We start from the raw sequence: 23634 nt of genomic DNA on the forward strand, positions 1-23634 counted from the left end.
ATTGCAACCACAAAACAAGCTGTAAGGCTGTAACATTTTCATTACTTATTAGCAAAGAACTCAAAACAAAAGACAGATCAGCAAAGAGGTAGCAAAGATTTTTGTGTTGAAAGTGGTTCATATATAGAATTTCATAGCAGGACCAAGCTGGTAAAAATAACTAATAGACATTTCTGTTAAGGAATTTCATTTAAAAAATCAAAACATCTTTGAAGAGCACACTTATTTCAGTGCAATTTTGTGAGAAAAAACAGCAACTCACTGTTGCTGTTTGATAAAGCTGAAAAACATCACACTGTTTAAGTAAAATATTTTTCTGATGTTTTCTCTAATTTTGATTATTTTTTTTTCCCTTCATGCCTTCATACAAATATTAAGTATAATCTATGATTTCTGTATGAGCTCAAAATGTAAAGCAAAGTACTAAGGCTATTTAAGCCATTGTAGAATTTTACATTTTTAGAGTACAACTCTTCAATGCGTATTTTTTATTTTAATAATGTTACATAAAAATGAAATTTTACTTTTTTTGACAGTTAAAATTTGGAATTAGATTTTTCAAATAACTTCCATTTTTTCACAAGTGTAAATTTAAGTTTCTTACTAGCTGCCATGACACAACCTCACCTGCACAGACTAGTTGGAACAGGCCATTTTCTTCATAAATTTTCCAGGCAAGGAAGAGTGTAGTAAAGACAAAGTGTAGTGGCATCATTCAACATAACTGTAAAGGAGGAATGCTGGTATCTCACAAGTAGATACATCACAGCCATGCAAGCAGCACAGACACCATATACCAGAGTAGTAACAGACCACAGTGTACACTATACTAACCACAGATCTATTTTTACATATGTGAAGAATGTCTTCTGTTTTTTTGCTTAGTATTTACACAGATACATAAATTTTCTGCCATGAAGGACTTGTGCCAGTATGGAGAGTTGCTGTGGTACTCTGAATCAAATTAGCAGTCAAGATTTGCAGTTTACAGGATACTCAGGCCTCTGCTATATTGGCATCTCTTAAGTTGCCACACCAAACTGACAACACCTGGGGCACAAAAGCCTTCCTATGCAGCAGTAAGCCCACAGAAATGTTCAGTCCATAATTGCAATCACAAATTTTAAATCAAATGAAAGCCAAGATGCTGTGGTTATGATTATCATCAAAACTTTGCAGGCTCAGATGGAAGGACTAGGGAGGATTGGCAGGCATGTGGAAACAGAGCTGTAATAGAGACAAACAGGGAGTCTTAAAACTGAGGACAGAGAGCAATTGACTATACTAATGGAAACACATGCAGTATTAAATGAAAGTGTTCCGCACCTTCTTCATAAGGTGGCACTTGGGAGCCCAGTCTCTCCATCCTGTAGGGTACATTTCTAACACAGTGTGAGGGGAAAAACAGCCAAGTGATTCCAGCTCCGGTTAATGGGAGCTGTGCTCCTAATCCATGGTGTGCAGTGTGAAATATTTACCTATGCATTTCCAGTGAGGCTACTTATGTAATTTCAAGGGAGGAAGTAGCCAAGGGGAAGCTGTTTTATACCAATTAAATGGAGAGGAATTGGATGGAGGGCAATTCAAAGCATTCACCCTTACAGGGAGATCTGTGTTTAAACATCTCGATGGGACATTTTTTAATGAAGAACTAAACTGCACACCCTGCGTATGTCAGAAAGGGATAGCTGGGGCCCACAACAGTGAATTTCTCTCCCAGGAAGGAGACTAGTGTGTAGCGTAGCTTCCTGCTGGGTGATATATTTGCCTTATCAAGATGATCACAGAGAACTGTGTAAGTATGTATATTCATAAATCACTTCACCTCCAGACTATGATAGGAGAATGTTGCAAGGTTGGAAGGGTAGAAAACACCTCCAAGTATCTTGAGGCTTTTGTCAAAGTTTATCAGATTTTGTCTGACCCTGAGAATTCTTCTTATTCCTTGTCTTCATCTTGCTTTCAAACTTTTCTCCACACTCCTCCCATTTCTTCCATTCTCCATTTTCCTTTGTCCAGTCCCTTCTTCAATATACTACAAAGCTGGAGCTCCTGTCTACACATAGGCAACTCTTGTGCAGATCTGCAATCTCAGTCCAGACTGAAGGGATCAAATCAGAAGATTCTGGAAGATACCAATAGCTGTGTAATATATCATTATATTAAGTCTCTTTGACCCACTTTGCTAAGATCCAAGTAAGTCAAAGCTGGAGCAGTTAGCACCTTGAGGACCTAAATGAAAGTCTAACTTAGATACTGGGCATTTTGTTGCAAAAACAGAAACTCTCCTTTATGTTTAGAAGAGATCTGGATACCATCTGACATCACCTATGATGATGGTCCTGTGTATTCCACATATACAGATCAAAAGCATTGTGAGAAAATGTTGAATACAGCATCCCATCTACCATCAGACACAGCAAAACCTTACTATGGATATTTTGGAGTTAACAAAACAAAACCAACCACCAAAAAACGAATAGTTAGAAATTTACTACATCATCCCAGTGCTCAAAAAATTGAGGATTTTGCCTAAGCTTTGGTTCACAATTGTCTAATTATTCTGGTTTTTCACACAGAGCCCCCTGTAGGAAACAGTCTAACTGCAACATCTTCTCATGCTGGGCATAAATGAAACTCCAGCTCAGGCCACAGGCAGACCTTTAGGCCCACATTTTGGCATCAGTGGAGTTGCTGTGCATTGGCATGGGTGTAAATGAGATCAGAATCTGGCCTGTGCTGTACCTCCACAGTCACACTTGAGAGCTGAGTTAAGATTCACAGGTGAGGATGTGCACACATCTTCCAAGCCTATTGGCTTGTCAAACCTCAGGATGCATGTATTTGCAAATTCTCTATCTTATCAGTAATAGACACAATCATCTGGTGCAGGATGACTGCAAAAAGTGGTCTTGTACATTGAACTCTGGTACATAATTCTTGTCTCCTCTGATGTGTGTAGCTATAAGAATATTGGTCCCTTTTGTCTGCAAAGTCCTTTTAGTTTTCTCAGGAAGCAACAATCAGACCAAGAATAAATTGCCAGATGCTTCTACCCAAGACCCTCAAGTAAACACAGGACTAAGAGCTCCTGCTTGCCATACTCCAATGCCAGAAAAGATTGCCACTGTTCCCATGGAGAAAGAGAAGCTATAGCTGCTGGATGGGTGGAGAGCAGTGGGATAAGTGGATAAGGGGGAAAAATATTGCTGCAACTCTGGGTCCTACCACATTTTCCCAAATTATATTTCTCCTGTGGCCTGCCCTTATGCTTAGATCTCTACTGGGTTGCCTAGGGCACTACTACAACCTACTCTCTCATGCACACTTTCTTTCTCTTATTCAACTCTCATTTTTTTTTTCTGCATCCCAAAAATAAGTGATTCAGAATTATGTATCCTCTCTCACAAGAAAAGATTAATCTTTCCATAGTATACCCCTGGCTTAGGAACAGTATCTACTACTTCCAAAAAAAAAAAAAAACACCCTGGAAGCAGAATGAACATACATTTTTGGAAATTGCTAAGACAAGAAGCTAAGAAACTCGAGAAAAGATTGCCTTACCCTCCTTCCCAATACCTTTCCTGACCTGTACTTGTCTCTCTCAAGAACTGTGAGACAGGCCCGAAGAGAATGAAATGGTAGGTCTGAGAAGGTTACAGTACATGGATGTCCCAGCATGTTTTTGATCAATTGCCCAATTTAGGATCTTCGATTACTGATGTAACCCACTCTGGCTTCCATCCAAATAGATTGAAGTGGGGAAAGATGACAGACTTCCAGTGGAGGATAGATTATCTATCTTATGTTTTCTTGTAAAGCACCACAGAATAGTGCACACCAAAGGCAAAATTAGAAGTGACTGAATAAGACCAGAAGGAATAATAAAAATATTGAGAGATATATCAAGTCTTATAATTAAAAGCTGTCTGCATTCTCTAACCCCAAGATATGCTGAAAGGTGAGCAGAGATATCTTGAAGAAATCCAACAAGGATAGAACTCCCTCCAATGAAAACTCAACCTACTTTTCACCTATTCATTGCCAGAAGTTATTTCAGTAAGAAATATTCTACATTCTTTTCCTCATAAGCTCATTCTTGCTAGTGCCCAATTTTAGCCACCTGCCCTCTTTTAAGCAGGAAAGAATTTGTTCTCCCCTCGTGTCCACTCCTATACAGTTAGGATATACAGACTCACCTCATGACTCTTTCTTTCCATCTGTGGCAGACTGCAGGGCCGTGGCTACAGAGCTATGAGGAGAGGTAAGCTATGGAACTAGTGGTAAACAACCTGAGCTGACAATGGGAATTTTGGCACTGACTTCCACTGGGCTTGGGCAAGAAGGCATAAATAAGGAAGTCTGCAATAACTATGGAACTCTGTAGAAACGACAGAGAAGAGAAACGGCTGTGTTCACTTCTGGGCTCTGCTGGGCATGTAGGCAAACTCACATATCTATACCAGCCACACTGCAGGGCTGCAGCCATGATCTTCTGATCACAAGAAGGAGTCTTTGCAATGTAGGGACAAAACAATCCACTTGTGGGGGGCACAGAGATGATCACACTTGTCTTGTCCACAGTGGCCATCATTCTCCTGCTAAGTTAAACCTCTGTAGAAGAGACACTGCACTTCTGGTCCTACCAATGTCACACAAGACAGTCCTAAGAAAGAAGTAGTTCGTGGGAGTTCATGACTTCTGGACCTCTTGTTGATGCCTGTAGGCTACTCTGGAACAAATTCCCCAGTTCATCCCCTTTTAATATCTTTGTCATCTGCCTTGCTCTGTGTTCTTATAAACTCATAAAAATTAATTATACAATGACCCTACTAGGCTTGTGTCCTTGAACCCCACCTCTCCCTATAGAAACTAACAATTTACTCAGACATTCACCAGGCATGGGCCCCTCAAGCGCACTGCTGTGTGAAAAAGAGTGAACAAAAAAGGAAGGAAATTATAGGAATAAACCCCTTCCCCAAGGGAGGGGAAGAGAGGAGGGATATATGCCATAGAGTGACAAAATACTTTATTGTCATGTGAAGAAACCTCTTTATGCTGTAAAGTGCAAGCAAGTTGCATTGGCTTCACAGGGAGAGACTACTAGTTAGCAGAAAGTTCTGAAAGCCTGCTCAGTCTTTAACTACTCTCCAGAGTCTGTCTGCCCTCCTGGGAAGACAAAAAAACAAGATAAAACATTTAAATGCAGTCCATCTCTTATCACGGGGAGCTGGCTCAAGAAAGCCAAAACACAGTCACGAAATACAAGGAAAGCCCCCACACTTTTCAGTTCATCAGAGGTCTGCAAGAGAGCTGAGAGATGGCTTTCCACCATGCCTGTCACTCATGGTGGCTGGCTGGGGCTGGGGACAGGTCTGCTGAAGGGCATGGAGGGCAGACAACCCCAGCCTGCATGGGCCAGCTGCAAACCCTCTGCATCCACCCAGGCTCAGCATACCCAGAGGCCCAGGGACAGACTGCAAGGAACATAAACACTGGCTGTGTTCTGGTCTAGTCCTCAGAGACATGTGAAAGACAAAGCATTTCCCAGGGGTGCCATCCTTACGTGTCTGCAGGAGCACAGCACACAAATCGAGGGCTGTGAACCCTCTCTGTCACACAGGTTTGGGCCACCAGCCTGCGTGCTGGATGTCTCCGTCTGTGCGCTCATTAGAGAGCCTGGTCAGGAAGAGGAGACGCACAGCACATCCTGTCTTATGCAAAAAATTAGTAATAATAATTGAAAAACTTCCCCATGAACCACAAGGCTGACAGCAAACCACTGGCTCTTAGCAAGATGCCAGTCCACCCCTTGTTTTGCTCTTCTCACCCTCCACTAACAGGTCAACCACCAGAGCATGTTGGGTTCACCTGCCATGGCAAGAGCGTTCTGAGCGACATCAGACTCAATGCAAAGCAGTGCACATACATGCCATGCAGGGAGCTACCTGGATGCTCTCGTTTACTACTGGCCTCCCTACAACACTTGTAAGTGTGGCTGGAGGCTGTGCAGGGGTGTACAGCAGTGGCAGGTCACAGGAGGTTTGGTTTGCAGTCACAGGAGGGAGCGGGTGGTAGTGCTCCTGTTCTCTGGTCCACTTCACTAAGGACTCAGGTTGGAGACTCTGTGCTCTTGTGAACAACATTACTCTTGAGGGGCCTCAGACTTTAAGTTGCTGCTCATTCTTTGCATATGTCTCTGTAGTAACTTCATTGCCCTGGGTGAAATGCTTCAAGGGGCCTTTTTAGAGACCAGAAAGCCCTGCAGACCCCCAGTGTGTTGGCACTTCCTGGCTCTCATGCACCCTGCAGGAGTTGGACAAGCATGTCTTGCAGAAGCAGCAAAGCCTCCATGGCCTTGGCAAAGACTACACAGAAGGGGCTGCAAGTTTCTTGGGCTGGATGCTTTTCTCATTCTGTTAGAAGGAGTGCTTGGTGTTTCTAGACATAGCTTCAGGGCAGATGTATCTGCTCGTCTAGTCCGAACCCCACACTTGGCTTGCAAATACTATTCTCAGGCAGGCTTGAATCCCTTCCTTCTTTTATCTGTAAAATCATGGTGACACAGAGGAGGAGGTGGATAGAAATCAATCGCTCTCTTTTTCACCATAAGAACCAGGGAGTGGCAAACATATTTAGTGGGAGGTATAATCAAAACAAATAAAAGGCATTCATGTGAAGAGTACAAAGATGATTTATGGAGCAGAACCAAGTCTGGGGAATTCTGTTTTCTTATGAGCTTTTGGGGTGTAGGATCTGCTCTCCAAAAACTTCTGGAATTTCTTCTAAAGAAAAGATGCAAACCAGACTAACTCTGCTGATCCACTATTGCCATGTAGACCAAGCTGGGATAATTTAGACGTTTTATGCTTTACCCAAGACCCTGTGAAATAATTGTATTAATTCAGAGCTCGGCTTCCTGAAGGGGAAAAAAAAATCAACATAGTAAGGTCTGACAGACAGACAAATGCGTGTCCCCGGCCTTAACTTATAGCCTTTTAGTAAAAAAACTGTCAGCCAGATACATGAGTGACACTAAACAATGTATTTCAAGAAGATGCAAGCAATTATCAACAAGCACAGTGTCTGTGCTTCTACAGCCACTTTAGACTTCCCAACCAGTTTAGCTAAGCATTGCCTGTAGCCCTGAACTGAGGAGTCATTACAAAAAGGTATCTGAGCAAGCAAAGGTGTCTGTTTTCAGTTCATCTCTGAAGTGCAGGACCAAAAAAATTGTTCCAGCAACATATTTTTGCTGATGCGTTGTTGATGTCCCAGTTTGAATATTAGTTCTGGGAGGTACAAAAGTTTGCTTCCCTCATTGTAAATGGGTATCCTTATATGCTAAGTTGTGAACAATTGGCTTGGTGTGAGTTCTGATTTAACATGAAACAGAGAAGTACAGGGAAGGGAGGAAGAGAAGTTGGAAGGGAAGAGGTAGGGAAAGAAAGGAGAAAATGGAAGAGAAAAAGAGAAACCAATAAGGAAATTAAAAAATAGGAAAGAAGGCAGAAAGGCAGGCAGGAAGGCAGGCAGGAAGGCAGGCAGGCAGGAAGGCAGGCAGGAAGGCAGGCAGGCAGGAAGGCAGGCAGGCAGGCAGGCAGGCAGGAAGGCAGGCAGGGAGGCAGGAAGGAAGGCAGGCAGGCAGGAAGGCAGGCAGGGAGACAGGCAGGAAGGCAGGAAGGAAGGAAGGAAGGAAGGAAGGAAGGAAGGAAGGAAGGAAGGAAGGAAGGAAGGCAGGCAGGAAGGCAGGCAGGATGGCAGGCAGGCAGGCAGGCAGGCAGGCAGGAAGGCAGGCAGGAAGGCAGGAAGGAAGGCAGGAAGGCAGGAAGGCAGGCAGGAAGGCAGGAAGGCAGGAAGGCAGGAAGGCAGGCAGGAAGGCAGGCAGGAAGGCAGGCAGGAAGGCAGGCAGGAAGGCAGGAAGGCAGGAAGGCAGGAAGGCAGGAAGGCAGGAAGGAAGGAAGGAAGGAAGGAAGGAAGGAAGGAAGGAAGGAAGGAAGGAAGGAAGGAAGGAAGGAAGGAAGGAAGGCAGGAAGGCAGGAAGGCAGGAAGGAAGGCAGGAAGGCAGGCAGGAAGGCAGGAAGGCAGGCAGGAAGGCAGGCAGGAAGGAAGGAAGGAAGGAAGGAAGGAAGGAAGGAAGGAAGGAAGGAAGGAAGGAAGGAAGGAAGGAAGGAAGGAAGGAAGGAAGGAAGGAAGGAAGGAAGGAAGGAAGGAAGGAAGGAAGGAAGGAAGGAAGGAAGGAAGGAAGGAAGGAAGGGAGGGAGGGAGGGAGGGAGGGAGGGAGGGAGGGAGGGGGGGAGGGAGGGAGGGAGGGAGGGAGGGAGGGAGGGGGGGAGGAAAAAGAGGCAGAACTCTTTTAGCCTCCCTGTGATGTCTAGAAGGTTTCATTACCAGTGATAATTCAGCTAACAAACAGCTGACCCAGATCAGTTTATGCAGCTATTTGGTCCTTTCTTAACTTTAAAAATAAATCCTGAAGCCCCAGTTGGATAAGCTTGCATGGCAAGGGAGATTTAATCCATACCAAGATTTTGGTCAGATATTTTTCAAACACTGGCATAAATTTTTAATTTGGACTTTGATATCCAAACAGGCCCAGCTGTAGTCCTCCTGGGGATCCTTCCAGAGGCTTGGACTTTGAACAGGCTCTGCAGCAAACAGCAGAGAGTACTGAAAATTCTGACAGCTAGTGCTGAACTACTGAGCACTACAATAAACTGGAAATCAACACATCCTGCCACTTGGAGAGACTGTTTAAAAAGAACTTCTCAAAGGACAACAAATGGAAGTACATAGAGGCAGGAAATACTGGTGTATTTGTGTCTCCATCTGGGAAGTATTCTAGGAATGTTCTCAGTAACATTGGATTAACACCTTGAAATGAGAAAAGCAAATAAACACAACTGGATACGGTTTCATTATTTACTTCATTCTGTTTTGATTTCCCCTTCACATTGCATATACTATGTACCCTTTTCTTCTAGATGTGGCCCTAGATAACCATGTGTTAACCCTTTGGATGCTGACTAATAAAAGAATCTAGAAACTGATTCTTCTTTTCCTATAGCAAATCTAAATTTTCTCAAGTCTTCCAAAATGTCACTTCACTGCAGGTTCTGGCCAGCTGCTCTTTTGTGAGAGGAGCAAGTCAAGAACTTGCAACATCTAAAAGACATTTTCCTACTGCTTCAGGTCCAATACCCATTAGAAGTGTCAGGCTTTGATATGCTAATATCTGATTTTATCAGCCCAAATTAATGCTACAGACACAATCCTTGCACAGTCATTATGGTAAGTTCAGCACAACCTAGCTGATTTTAAAGTTTCACTAGAAAGCTGCACTTTGGATAAATGGGAAGATCAATGTAATTTCACCTTGATTAATTAAGAATGTTTTAGCCACTTGGGCTTGAAGCAGGAAAATTTGACAGTTCAATGGCTGCCTAAAATTGAACCTGTCTGGATAAGTATATGCTTATCATTCTCTGTCACTTTTAGAAGATGGCAGACTCTGCTTCCTTTATCAAGGTCCTAATGAACAGATATCCTTTGGACTGATTGTCATGTTTCATTCCTTCCAAAACAAAGATGTGTTTTCCTAATGGTGAATTTATAATCCACCATGGAAACATCACATGTCAGTGTGAATACAGCAAGGCATATCATAAGGCAGAATGGAAATATGCTAGGAAAATTATCTCAGAAGGTTGACGACCATCTTTTTTTAAATGGTTGGCTTTAATCAACCATTACAACATGTGTTGTATTTCTTGAACACCAAATTCACTGAAAAAAAAAAAAAAGTGCAATTAAAGATGTCAAATATAAAAAAAAAAATATTTTACAAATAGGCAGCCAGATGGGGAAGAGTACTTGGGTTTTAAAGACTCTGGCAATAATGAAAGGAACTAGAATTGCTGGAGAATTAAGTTCTTGTTGCCACTGATTAATAGATGATAGACTGTCAGCTTCTCCAGCAAAAAGACAGCATATATCATTCTGAGAAGGGACATCATTTGCTGCATAGGCCTTCTTGCTAAAATTATTGTGGTCTGCTTTTGTGGTATGAACTCTTATCTCCAGATGCTGGACTGTGTTCATCAGCTCACTTCAGGGGTTCTGAAATAACAAGGTATTTTGAAAACTTTAGGTTTGAACTTTTATGAAGAGCAAAAGGTTTCCCTACCTGTGACAGTGCATTGATTGCCTGTATTTTTGATACCTGAGTTGGAAAACCAGACAGCCTCAAACCAGTCTGAATTATTTGAGTTTAAACACCGCTTACTAAGCTCCCCAACTACATTTCATTGAAGGTCTTGATTTTTCTCATGAATCTACAGTGAAAAGAAAAAATATCAGGTCTACATAACATAGGAAATTCCCTTGAAACAAGCCAAAGTTCTTCAAAATCTTGTAATGTGAAGAGGGCCAAGAAACTACTGTAAATGGTAATCAGGCTCTGCAAAGTAGCTGACTTTATGCAAAGCAGGCAAGTGCAGTCAAAACACTTACAGCAATCAATTGAAGTTGTTGGGTAAAGTTTTTTTCCATGTCCCATAAATTATTGAACAGTTAATTTCGTCTTTGTGCCTGCAAGACATTCTAGCTTTAGGATGACAGCTTTATCCATTAAAGGGAGTGTGGTGACAGCAGTACAGAGAGTGCTGAGAATGCAGGGAGAGAAGGCCCATTCTCAGCTGCATTACCACTGAACAATGCTGGGATACGTCAACATCTTAATCAATATGCGAGAGTCAATTAATGGGGGAGCACACGGTTTAAGAAGGATCTCATTATTAAGTTCATGTTTAGTCCACCAAATAGATGAAATCAATATAAAGCTGAGTATCATACAGTAAATACAGAACCATCCACCACTCTTACCCAGCCTTTCTTCCCTCATTATTCCTTCCTGGACAGATTCACACAGTCGTCTTCTGTCTTTCATACTACAAGGGCAGATAGTGAGGCAGACAGCAAAACTGACAGAAGCTGAACAGATTGGAAAGGGCCAAATTTTGTCTTCAGAGCCAAGGAGAAAGCCCCTCTGTAGCTCAAAAAGAATCCCTTTGAAAGGAAAGGTGGAATCCCTCAGAAGCCTGTGTTTCTGTTTTTCTCTCTGCTGGAGGTTTCATCAAATCAATGTTCTTACTGAGTCCTGGAAATGCAAGCAGTAGAGAGAACTGGTGTTTTTACAGAAGGGACCTAGGATGCTATCTGGGTCACTCACTGTGCAGATTAATATTCTGGGCAGTTCCATGGTTTTGAAAAAGAGATCAGGATGCATGAATGGAAGCAAGCATATACATGGTTGACTTCATACATTTATTGTAGAAAATAGTTCAGATATTTTATCTGCTCCCATGCTTGTTGATTTGGGTTTTTTGGGTAGAAAAGTAAATGGAGCTGAATCAGTACTTCTTGAAGCACAGCATGAATACGCGGAGTGTCTGGTTTCACCAATAACCAGGCATTTTTTGTTCATTTTTTGGCCAGTTGTGGTAGTTCAATTTTAAATGGAAAAGTCAGAAGGTGAAAGCAGTGACTGAATATCAGGAATTGACTATTTCACTTGCTTGATTTACAGTGGAAGTACTCCTGTCTTTATGTCCTTGAAGATTCAGAAATGTATGGGGAGAAAAAAAGAGAATTAAGAAAGGTGGCTTCTATGAAGTAGTGTGAAAAGAATTAATAGTGTATCCTGATCAGACAGTACAAAAGACTATGAATGGTAGGTGCTGGTTACACCAAGGTAAAGATGTAAGTTTCAAAAAAAGAACAAAGTCTTTAGAGAGGACATCATAGATCTTCCCTAAAATCAGCTATAATACTAGGGGTCATTTCCATGGCACAGGTTGGGCTAGCTACTTAGTCTTCAAAATAATCTTTAGATGTGACTGTATTCCCAGTGAGATCCCTGCAGCACAGAGTAGAAAGCCCCTCTCCATAGGGAGGCCTCAGCCTCGGGAGTGCCCCTGAATTTAGACTTAGATTTTTAAATCACTTGTCCTGGGTGGCAGAGGATAGCATAGGGAAAGGAGAAAATATGAATGGCGTTGTCAGGGAGAAAACTCCACTTGGTGTCTGGCATCAGGAGGAGAACAGCTGAGTAACTGTGCTTGACGTTAACTGACATTTAGGGAAAGAATTAAGAACCACCCACGGAAGTGATTTCTTTGAGAGAGGCTGCTGGGAGCTTCCTCTATGCCGGAGACAGGCCAATAGCTGGCCAGTTCTGGGAACTGACAACATTTTGCACCACTGAAAATTAGATCCGCCTCCGTGAATACCATCTTTTAAAAACCCAAGCCCAGGAGCCTCTTTTTGCTTCCAGCCTCAGAAGATGTCAGAGCTCTGGTGAGGCCGGCCCCGCTCCCCCGCAGCCCGTGCGGCCTGGAGGAGGCCGGGCCGGGCCCCAGCGGCTCCCGGGCGGGGGATGGAGGCTGTGGGGAGCCTGGGGCCGGGCTCCCGGGCCAGACCACAGCTGCTGACATCTTGCCAACAGTGTTTTGCCCTTCTCCTAATCCATATCTCACATGGAAAAATGAGTAAGTACCCCAGTGATTTTAGCCAGCACTAACTCAGCCACAGTACAGCCTTAGTGTATACCATGACAGAAGCCAGTGTGGATTGATCAGAAGGTTCAAGAAAAGAGTCTGAGAACATTCTGTTTCCACCTATGCAGAATGGGAAACCTGTTCTGGTGTGTTTAGGATGTGCATATAGCTGGCAGTTAATGTGCTCTTCCTCCTGTTTTTCTTACTGAATAGGTAATTAGAAGTGTAACACAACATGTTCAGGATGGAAAAGGTGTGTCCTAGACATTTGAAAAGCAAATAAAAATAGCATGATGTCAGTCAATGCATGCAACTTTCTCACCTTTGTCTTTATCAGAGAAAAAAATGTGAGAAAAAATTGGCAGTGTAAAGGGATACTGAAAGCATGACATATTTGTCTGTTAAGTATAAATATGAACAGCTATGGAGATCTGGTGCTATGGTGCTAGGTTTTAACTACAGTAACATTTATCTAGTGCCAGGAAACACTAGATTTAGTACCTGAGGGATTGCAGTCTCAAATACCTTCTACAATTTGTTTTAATATGTTGCCAAGAATTTAAATTGGTAAAAGCTGGGGACTGACAAAAACTTGATCCCCAAGAGTTTTTCTGGCACAGGTTTATCAGGGAATATGGTGCCATTATTTTTATTATAATTATTTTTTTTTTGGTGGTGGTCGGGGAGCTCATTTATAACTCTGTGACTTCTACTCCCAAATGTATTTTTAAAAATCTTAAATAAACAAAGGATTTTATTTTGTTGGTGGCGTTAGGAGCTGTCATTCATTTTATATACAGTATGCCTACTTGGATTGTAGTCATTTTAGCATATTTCTTGAAAGATCAAGAGCAGGCAACAAAGAAAAAAAAAAAAATAATGTGGGGTACACATTCCATCCAAACCACTACCACCCATCTGGTGCCTCTTGGTGCCTTTCTGTTCCAGTGAGGGATGAACTTACAATGTGTAGTAAAAATAGGCAACTCTTAGGCCTAGTCCTGCTTTCACTGATGTCAGCAACCAGCATCTGTTTTGCAATAAATATGTAATGGGAGCAAGCATTTCACAGCGAAATATGGGCTTGCAAAGGAAAACATGGCCTTCTTTTGGAGACAGACATCTAACAAAATGATATTTAGCCTTTATTGGACTTACTAACCTTTTTAGCTTCCCACTAGATAGAAGGTCCCTGTGATGCTTGAATGAAAAGCAAAGCCAAGAAACTCCCTTTTATGCTGCAGTTATGACAGAAGGACCCAAACTAGTTGATGTAAAATCTAGATGAATTTTATAACATTGGACAGGATTGCAAAGGGAGATCTAATTTGAATGTGAATTGTGTTGTCTATTTAGCAGGCCAGAGAAATGTCCTTGCCTTGGAGTGAAGACTGTCTTAGTGCTGCTCTGTGAAGGTGAGGAGCACCTTCACTCTTGAGCCTCTGACGTTTATGCGACTGACCTGCAAACCCTTTACATATATCAAACAGGAAACTACAAATAAAGCCTCTGTCAAATAGGTTAAGTCACTTACTCAAGGTAATACAGCAAATAAATAGAACAGAAAATAAAATCAATGAAGTTTCTGGTTCCCAGATTTATGCTCATTCCATCGGGTCACGTTGCAGCCATCAACAGCACATTGAAAACAAAGAAGTAATATATACAATAGTATTGTTATGGTTCCGCATTGCTCTAACATGCCATGACTAGAACTCCCTCAATATACTTTCAAGTTCGCTAAGTAACACTATATAGGGTTTGGTGATTTTTGGTAAAAAGAATTTGTCATCTTGTCCCTTGAACAGACATAGCATAGCTTGTATGCCCAGAATGCCTCCAATTTTGTTAGATCTCTTGGGACTTGTACTCTTTCTGATACCTGTGTTATGGATAAGCTATTCACCAGATTATTTCTTCCCTGTAGCTCAAAGTACAAGATAAAATTTCTTCCACCTGTTGGGTAAAAAAAAAAATACTGTATAGAAGCTATGTTGGTTTTGGTCTTCTCTTGAATTTTGCTAATAAAAGCACAAGCACAATAGTTTTCTTATTAAAAAAAAATATTGCTGAGGTTTATAGTATGCCTTTACCTTGAAGGAACACAAAACACTTTCCAAATTGCAGCTTGGACCTGGCAAGCTTCTGTGCCCTCACAGCGTCCCGTTGACTTGAATGATGTTCCCAACACATAAAGATTTCTCCATATGGATCCACTTGCAGATCTGGCCCTCAAGGCACAATTTGTCCCTGTGCCAAGAGAATAAAAGCACTTTGAAGAAAGGAAATTTTATACATTTCTGGTCAGAGTTTCCACCTGGGCATTGTGCCTTATGGAAGAACAGGGCTTGTGAGTTTCTAAAAGTGATGGGTCTTCTAGGATCTGCTGAAGAGACCTGCACTAGAGCCCCATTCCTTTTTGGCCCCAATACAGCACTGATTTCTAAGTAGCCATATTGCCTTTTCTGTATAATTCTGCACATGAAATCTATCTAATCCTGCATGCTGCTGTCATTCACCTGAGGGAGCATGCACATCCACGTCATGCACTTTCCATCCCTGGCATTGAGGAGGATGGGATTATTCCCCGTGCTCAAGGGGACACTGGCAGTGCTAGGGATGACAGTACTGCAACTGAGAGTCTGTTCTCAAAGGAAATATGCCTCAACAGATGACTGAGCATAATCTCAGCAAAGGTCCCTGAGCAGTTTTCCACAGAACTGAGTGATGGGGGGGAGGACACAAGTGCAGCATCAGTACCTTACCCATTCTCCTTCCCTTAGGTGTAACTTATCAATGGGTTTCTCCTGCTCTCCAAAAGCAGAAGTAAATCCCAAGTACTTTATAAACAGTGTTCAGTCTGTATGATGCCCTGTGGAAGCCACCCATTGACATCACCCATTGACAGTGTGATTTGATAAGTAATGTCCCTCATTTCTGTCATGGGTGGAATTTAGCTGGCTGAACATCCAGATTAGGATCTAATCATTAACAAATTGCATAAAATATCTGAAGACTACAAGGCCAAACATTTTCGCTTTAAGCTAACTTCCAACTACAGCCCACATAAAAGCCCCAGATGCTTGCTCATTGCTTCCTCTGTGTAAAGGTCATACATAGCCATTAGTATATGTAATTGGTCATGCACTACATATATAAGTGCATAAACTGCAAAAACAATTTCCAGCAGTCCTCTATGCTGACAATTTCTGTTGCAAGTAGCAAGCAGATAGATCGACCTTATAATTTGCGGGTCTGAAGAGATCAACAGAGGTAAGAACCATGCCTTTTTAGCATAGAAGGGTTAAAATCTTAACAACCTACTTGCAAATTAGCAACCCAGAGAACAAATTCTTAAATTTGGACTTCTGAAAATTGCTTGCAGGTGTGATGTAGCACAGCTTGTCCCACACTAAACTTACAGTAAACTTATGTTAACTTGTGCAGCCATTCAGTTTAGTAAAAACATTTAACAAACGTTTTCACACTGTTTTAGAAGTAGTCAATATATGATTTGTAATGGGAAAGGTAAAATACTCTAAACAGGTAAAATGCTCTATCAAAACAAATGCATAAAAGTGTATTATTTTAGACTACATTTAGTGCAAGAAACATGTGCATCCACTAAAATCCCCTGTTCAGCCTTTCTACTTGAAGCATGTGTTCATTAATCGCTTGAATGTTCCACATTGTCTTAACTAGCTAGGAGCATCCTAGCTGAATATGCTCCCCACAATCAACTCAGTTCAATGCGGTGGTAGGTCTCCTTTCATCCCTAGTCCAACAACCCCCCTTCAACAACAGAGGTCCTTTGCAGGCACAGAGGCCTGATTTATGTTTAATGCAGCAGTGTTTTTACTGCTTTTGGCACAAGATGTTTGAAAGAGGTGAAAAAGACACACAGGCAAAAGTCTGTTTAGAAAACAATTCCAACATAAGCACCATATGCCTTCAACTCATAGGCTCATTTCCAGGCAAGTCACCACAGCAAGCACAATTACCCCAGTTTTTAATTTTTTCTTCCTTAAGAAGTGGATAGGGTGTGGGGGAGGGTAAAAGGGAGTAAGTGAGTAGAGAAGTGTTGTTTCCTTCCTATGGGATTTTTTATTGGTTTGGGATTTTATTTTGTTGGTTTGGGGTGGGTTTTTTTGTTTGTTGCTTGTTTTTCTTTCCTTCTGCTGGTTTACTACCTCGTATCTATCTACCCCTCAGGAGTTTAAAACCCTCAAGTATGTATTATTAGGCTTTTAGTGTGTATTTTTTAATTATTTTTTTTGTGTGTGTGTGTGTGTGCGTGCGCGCGTGTGTGCGTGCGCACCTACTTTAGAAGTAGTCAGAACCTCGTGCAAGAAGGAGCAGGCTTTTATGGACACTGGTCCATTGGTAGGGATGGCAGATTACACCAGTAGGGACTATGCCTGTGTACTGTCCCATTTATTCCTGGAAGTGCAGACACCAAGCTCATGTTGCACATAATTTTCTTATTTGGTCAAATATTTCGATACGTACATGAACTATATTTATCTGGACTGAGAAAAGAAAGTCCACATTGGTAGAATAAACGTACTAGCTACAGCAGGAAAACCAGAAAAAAACAGTGTTGTTGCCCTTTGGTCTATGTAATTGGTGATCAGGATAAACCCCTTAATCAACTTCACCAAAATGAGTCTGAGAAGACCATGTCAGGGCACAAGGGAGATGTGACTTTACACAAGAGCATTATCACTATCTCTACAAGAATTGAAAAGTTAAAGTCTCCCCAACATTCAAGATTGAAGTTGTTTCTATTTTTCCAGTAATTCAAAGTCCTGTGATGGCTGCAGCTTTAACAGGGAGCAAAGAGAGATCATCCTTGTGGTACACAACAAGAGAAGGGTGCTGCTAAACCATAAGCAGTAGCCCATTATCATCAGACACCTGGAAAAAAACAAGAAGATTTAAAATTTAAACAGCATAGTATCTACAGCTACAGATAATCCATTCCTCTAGCACAAGATGTATATCACTATTATTTGATCAGTAATGGCTGAAAGAACTCGGTTTCACTTAAATTATTCAATGAATAATAAAACATTTTCGTGATCCAGTCAAAGTATAGAAAAATATATTCACTGAATATTTTTTGCATTGAGTCTCAAAAAATGATTTGCAAATAAATTTTGAAGTTTCTTGGCCAGTTCCATTGCATTTAGGCTGTAGGTTCTCCCAGGGTACCCATGCTTTTACAAGTGTGCCTTTTTAGGGTGAAGGAATAACCACCTCTGGGAACATGTGAATCCATGTTAAGTTTGCTGCTAGATCTGCAGAAATAAACAAAATTTACGTTAGGAGTGAACGAGTCTGTAACAGGAAAAGCCTCCTGTATTCCCTCTGTCATGATCTGTACTTGGAAAATATCAAATTCTACTCCAGGTCTTAGTAAGGGACATATCTTTCCTTTTTTTTTTTTTTTTTTTTTTTTTTTTTTTTTTTTTTTTTTTTTTTTTTTTAAAAAAAAAGTAGAAAAATGCAAGGAAATTCTTACACAACAGGGGTGCAGGAGGAGGAGGAGGATGTATGAAATTGAAAACCCCAAAAGTTAATACCAGTGACATCATCTGTCCAAAGCTCCAAGACACTTTACAAACATCAGCTGACATGTCTGTCACTGAGGAGAGCACCATTAGCAGGAATTTAGCTCAGGATTAACAGCATGCTGGGATGTTAGTTGGCACATTCACAACCATGGCTGCCACACCAGTCAACGAGTTTCTTGCTCTCACAGTGTCATCCTCCTTGGACACCCTCCTCCAAAGTCCTACCTGACAGCACACCATTTTAAAAAAGGATGAAATTAGGTTTGTTTTAAAGATGGGATTTATTTTGTAAAAAAGGCAATGATTCTTTTGTTCAGTACTTCCTTTGTTTTGGTGCAACAGAGATGTCAGCCAAGGGAAAAACAAGATTATCCCAAGACAAGTAAATTCCACTAGTGTGTGATGATGACTGGGCCAGAGTGCTCTGTTACATCAGCAACTATAAGGGGAAAATAGTTGTGACAATAACATTGTGACTCCAGAGAAGAGAGGAGACATGGGAGGAAAAAATTCCAGAAGAGAATTAGTTAGAGGTCAGGGTCTGGGATCATGAATGGCAGGGTGGAACCACAGAAGGAAACACATCTGGGAAAGAGATATTTTCTGGGGTTCTTTGTTTTTGTTTTTTTGTTTTGGGAGGGTTTTGTGGGTTGGTTTTGGTTTCGGCTTTTTTTTTGGTGGTGGGGAGGTTTGGTTTTTTGTAGGGTTGGTTTTTTTTATTTTTGTCTTTACATTTTAAATATTGGGGTTTTTTTCCTTTCCTTTTTTTTTCTGGAAACTGGAGATGGGTAACTCCAGTGGACTCTTAGCCTGCCTTGGCTTTTACAGCCTCTGGCCCTGTTTTGCCCCATCTGCCCTTCAGCTACGTTTCAGTCTGTATCTGGTTCATGAAATCCTATCAATCCACTCTTTTATTTTCAAAGTATCAGGCTAGAAATCTGTCTGCCCCATTGAGTACAAATTCATATGTCCTCTTGCCTCCTCACCCTTTTCTTCTTTCTTTTTTTTTTTTCCCTGGCAATTAAAAAAAGTAAAATCTAAGACCAAACAAATCAATGTTTACGGATTTGTAATAAGTTTCTTTCTATTTATTTATTTATTTATTTCCTCTTCAGTCACTAAAGAAGCAGCAGCAACTTGCAAGGAGCAGTTGTTGCCAGAGGGTGAATCATAGCTATATTGATTTGATTATGTAAAAGCTCAGAGGAACCTAAAGCCAGATACAGAAATATCTCATAGTCCAAATCCTGTGGGACACACACTAGTAAAAAAGCAATCTTTATATTGTTCCTGATAAAAGCATCATTAGTTTCCTCACAGTGAAACCATTTCTCTGCTGATACAGTATATGGTTTGCCTTTTCTCTCGAATCCACTCAGATATAATTAACACTCAGTTACGAGACTTCAGGTTTTCTCTGGAGTGTGCGCTTTGAGGCTGTTGAGAGCGTGGGTGCACAATCCTGAGCATCTCTGAATTGCTCACTCACCCTCCTGCAGAGCAGGGGTCTGGCCTGCGGGGCATGGGATGTGCTGCACCTGAGTTTCATCTCCCTCATTTGCACCCTCAATTGGCTGTTCGCTGGGTCTGAGAAGGCCCAGAACTGGCATCACTGCTCTGTCAGAAAATGTCTCTCAGTCCCCTTCAGGCCTTATACCGCAACAAAGGCACAAAATCACACAGACACACAGAACTGCACAGATAGGCTCGTTCTCAGCTTGTCACAACGAAATGCTTGCATATGTGATTTTCTGCAGAGCAGCTCCTTGAAGGTGGGCTGGAAAAAGTAGAGGCAGAGAGTTTAAACTAAAACATCATGGAGAGCTAAGGATATACATTTTTACTTATGCTTCTATTAATTATGCATCTAATATCTGGGCAGACTGAAGCTGGGATAGGCAAATTCACCAATTCCAGGTCTTTCTGTGTATTGTGAAGGAAGAATACAACCCATCTTTTTGAAACCAATATTACTAGTTCATGCCTTCATTATAAAGATGCATTGTAAGTCAGCCTTCATTTACTTCTGTCTCTCTCCTTCTTATCAATTTCAGTCTTCTTTTGGCCCAACGAAAAGAAAATACTAATGAACTTTAACATTCCTTGATCAAATCTGCAGTGTAGGACTTGGCTGTAAGATAAGGTAAAGTGTTACCATGATACTAAAGATGATACTAGACAGATATGACACAGCCATGCTTCTTGCTAAAATACTATGTGCTTCAGAGGGGAAACTTCATGTGGGTGAGAGAAGGCAAAGGACAGAAAGACTCATTTTAACGCTTGCACCTGTCTTCTCTTCAAATCAATATGAAGACTCCTCAAGGAAACTGTAAGACATCTGGGAGTTTTGCTGACAACTCTGAAGGATTCATACACATACAATTTGAAACAATGCCAGAAAACTCAAAATGTCTAAATGTGATGATTTGGGGGGATCATTTTACCTAGTTGCAAAAGCCTTTGCAACTGATATTCCAGTATCACTCACATAAGAATGTTTCTGTCCCATACTCTTGAGTTGCCAAACAATTTGGATTACTATAAATCAGGAAATTATCTTCTCTTTTGTCTGTCTCTCTCTCAGATCTCATTTCATGTCTTTTTCCTTCTCAGAGATGTTCCATTGGCTGCGATCCTGGCTAGTGTATGCCTTGAACTCTTCAGATAGCATCGCATAGTTACATACAGGCTAAAGCACAACATTTAGGAGACTTGTAAAATCCAGCCTGCTGAGCACTTTGCATAACCAGTGCTTGAGAAGAAAGGCTGTTCACATAAATTATTTACTCAGCCTACCATTTGCAGTGATTTTTCATTATCAACACAGGAATAATTCCAGTGGTTTCAGGTATCTTCACCTGTTTCTGCAGTACCCACAAAGGTGGGGTGTGACTGTATGGTACATTAAGTGTAGGATAACTAACTGTCTGCCTGATTGATTGGTTCAAGTAGGATGGTTCAGTGCTGTTCACAGCCATCTCTGTCTCTCATTGCAATGTGGTGCTTAATCCTAGAGTGCCACAAAATACTGTCCTCAGCAGTGAGAGCTGACACCAGCTCTCACTGGTCTCTCTGGTAGTGCATAGTCTCTGAATGTCTTTTAGCACAAAAGTAAAAACAAATCTCATTAAAAGAGATCTTCAGTTCCTGGAGAAGCAAGTTATTCACCCATCTTTTACACATTAGCATAGGAAGTTTCTAATAGAATAAGTGCATGATGATATGGTGTTTTTACACCTGATACAGTTGAACCACATGAATTAAGAGTCTTGTTCTGACAAACCTATCGTCTTTGGTAGTTTTAATTGTAACTTAGAAGAAGATTTAACCTTTTGCATGACCTTCGCAATTTGAGTGGTCTGCTAGCATGGCCTACAGCATTACAAGTCTGTTCAAACCGCCCATAGGTATTTGTCCCTTCTGTTCTCTCAGCATTCAAAAAAGGTGAAACTGACACCTCACTTTTGGCGAAAAGTGCTCACATTTGATGGACGATGTGATTTGAACATACCTGTGCTAAAACAAAACCTAAGACTGCCTGGATCCACTCTTCTCTGAAGTCCTCAAAAACTTTGACCCAAGAGCAGCTGATACATTCAGAAACAAGGCACATAAGAAAACCTTATGTGAGAGAGACCAAAAAAGCCCAAATTATTGTTTGCACAAATGCTGCAGTTTGGGAGCAGCTGACACAAAATTTTGTTTTTAATAGATTTACTGACTGAATACTTTTTAATTAGAAGTGTTCTAATTAGAATTGACGTTGATACATTATAAAGCAAAAAGATAGAGTTCATCTTAATTTATCTAAAAATATAACATTTCTGTTTTAGAGGGAACTTGTGAATTCCACTCACTTAAGTTATTATGATTGTCTTTCTTGTCTGTAGCAAACTGGGTCTTCCTTCTGTACAAAAACCAGGCATCAATGTAAGCACCAAAGAAAACCTGTGACCAAAGCTACTGACACATATGAAATTACAAAATGGCTAAATGTGTAAACTCAATTTGATAAGTCTTGCGACTGAAAATATGACAAACAGAATTGGTTAACTTAATATAAAAAAAAATCCATGTTTTGGGTTTTAGTCTACATCTATTCATCAAGAAATCCTTATTTTACAAAAAGATGTTCTCACATTGAATAATGCTCAGTTCATTGGCTTATTGTCTGCAAGAATTAATAAACCCCTGAAAAATTGCTGTGCACAACAGCTTTAATAGCTCTGTCCGGCTGCTTCCCAGTCTCTTCCTCTGGAAAATAAAGCAAACTCTAACTATAAATCAAGGCCACTGAAATGAAGGCCAGTTGCACATCACAGAGAATGATTTTATAGGTAGAACGTGGGCTTGCTAATTTCTAGAATAAATTATTGTGCTTTATTGAAAGCAGTTCCATTTACATACTCTTAGTTGAAAAGACTTAAAAACAAAATCACAAGCTCAGTTATAGGCTAATTTTAACATGTCTCTTTTTTTTCCAGGCAGTTCTCAGTATAAAATGTTTAGCTGACAATGTGCCAGGAAATCTGTTTCATTAAAATAAACACTGATACACTTATTGTGAAGTTATCTCACTTATAATATCAATGATCTTTAACAGAGTTGTTTTATTACTAGAATAACATTTCTGTCTGACAAGTCTGGAGTCAATATTTAACAGATTTAGGTCCAAAATCGTATTTCGCAATAGGATTTTCAAAAACCTGGGAAGACTGAATTCTGGCTGAAAACTCATAAAGTAGGTTTACAGATTACAAAATGAGCATTTTCATAAATATGCATGTCTCATAAATATTTGAGAAAAAAATGAAATGAGATCCAATATCTAAATGATTGTCTAATTAATAATTCTTTTGATAGGGTAGTCTTGAATACATATTAAACATGTGAGAAGAAAGAGAAAAAGAGAGAAAGAAGGAAACAAGGAAGAAGGGAAACAAGGAAGGAAAGAAACAAGGAGGGAAACAGGAAGAGAAGGCAGGCAGGTGGGCAGGCAGGATTGAGAGAGGGAGGGAGGCAGAAAGGCGGGAAGGAAGGCAGGAAGTGTGGAAGGAAGTGTGGAAGGAAGGAAGTATGGAAGGAAAGAAGTGCAGTAGGCAGGCAGGCAGGACGGAAGAAGACAGGTGGGAGGAAGGAAGGAAGGAAGGAAGGAACTGGTGGAAGGAAGGAAGTGGCGGAAGGAAGTGGCGGAAGGAAGGAAGGAAGGAAGGAAGGAAGTGGCGGAAGGAAGGAAGGAAGGAGGGAGGGAGGGAGGGAGGGAGGGAGGGAGGGAGGGAAAGAAGGAAGGAAGGAAGGAAGGAAGGAAGGAAGGAAGGAAGGAAGGAAGGAAGGAAGGAAGGAAGGAAGGAAGGAAGGAAGGAAGGAAGGAAGGAAGGAAGGAAGGAAGGAAGGAAGGAAGGAAGGAAGGAAGGAAGGAAGGAAGGAAGGAAGGAAGGAAGGAAGGAAGGAAGGAAGGAAGGAAGGAAGGAAGGAAGGAAGGAAGGAAGGAAGGAAGG

Source organism: Pseudopodoces humilis, chromosome 4 (genome assembly GCF_049639895.1).
Source record: "Pseudopodoces humilis isolate 2021_Gansu_Grassland_sample_001 chromosome 4, ASM4963989v1, whole genome shotgun sequence".
In the NCBI taxonomy this organism is placed as follows: domain Eukaryota; kingdom Metazoa; phylum Chordata; class Aves; order Passeriformes; family Paridae; genus Pseudopodoces; species Pseudopodoces humilis.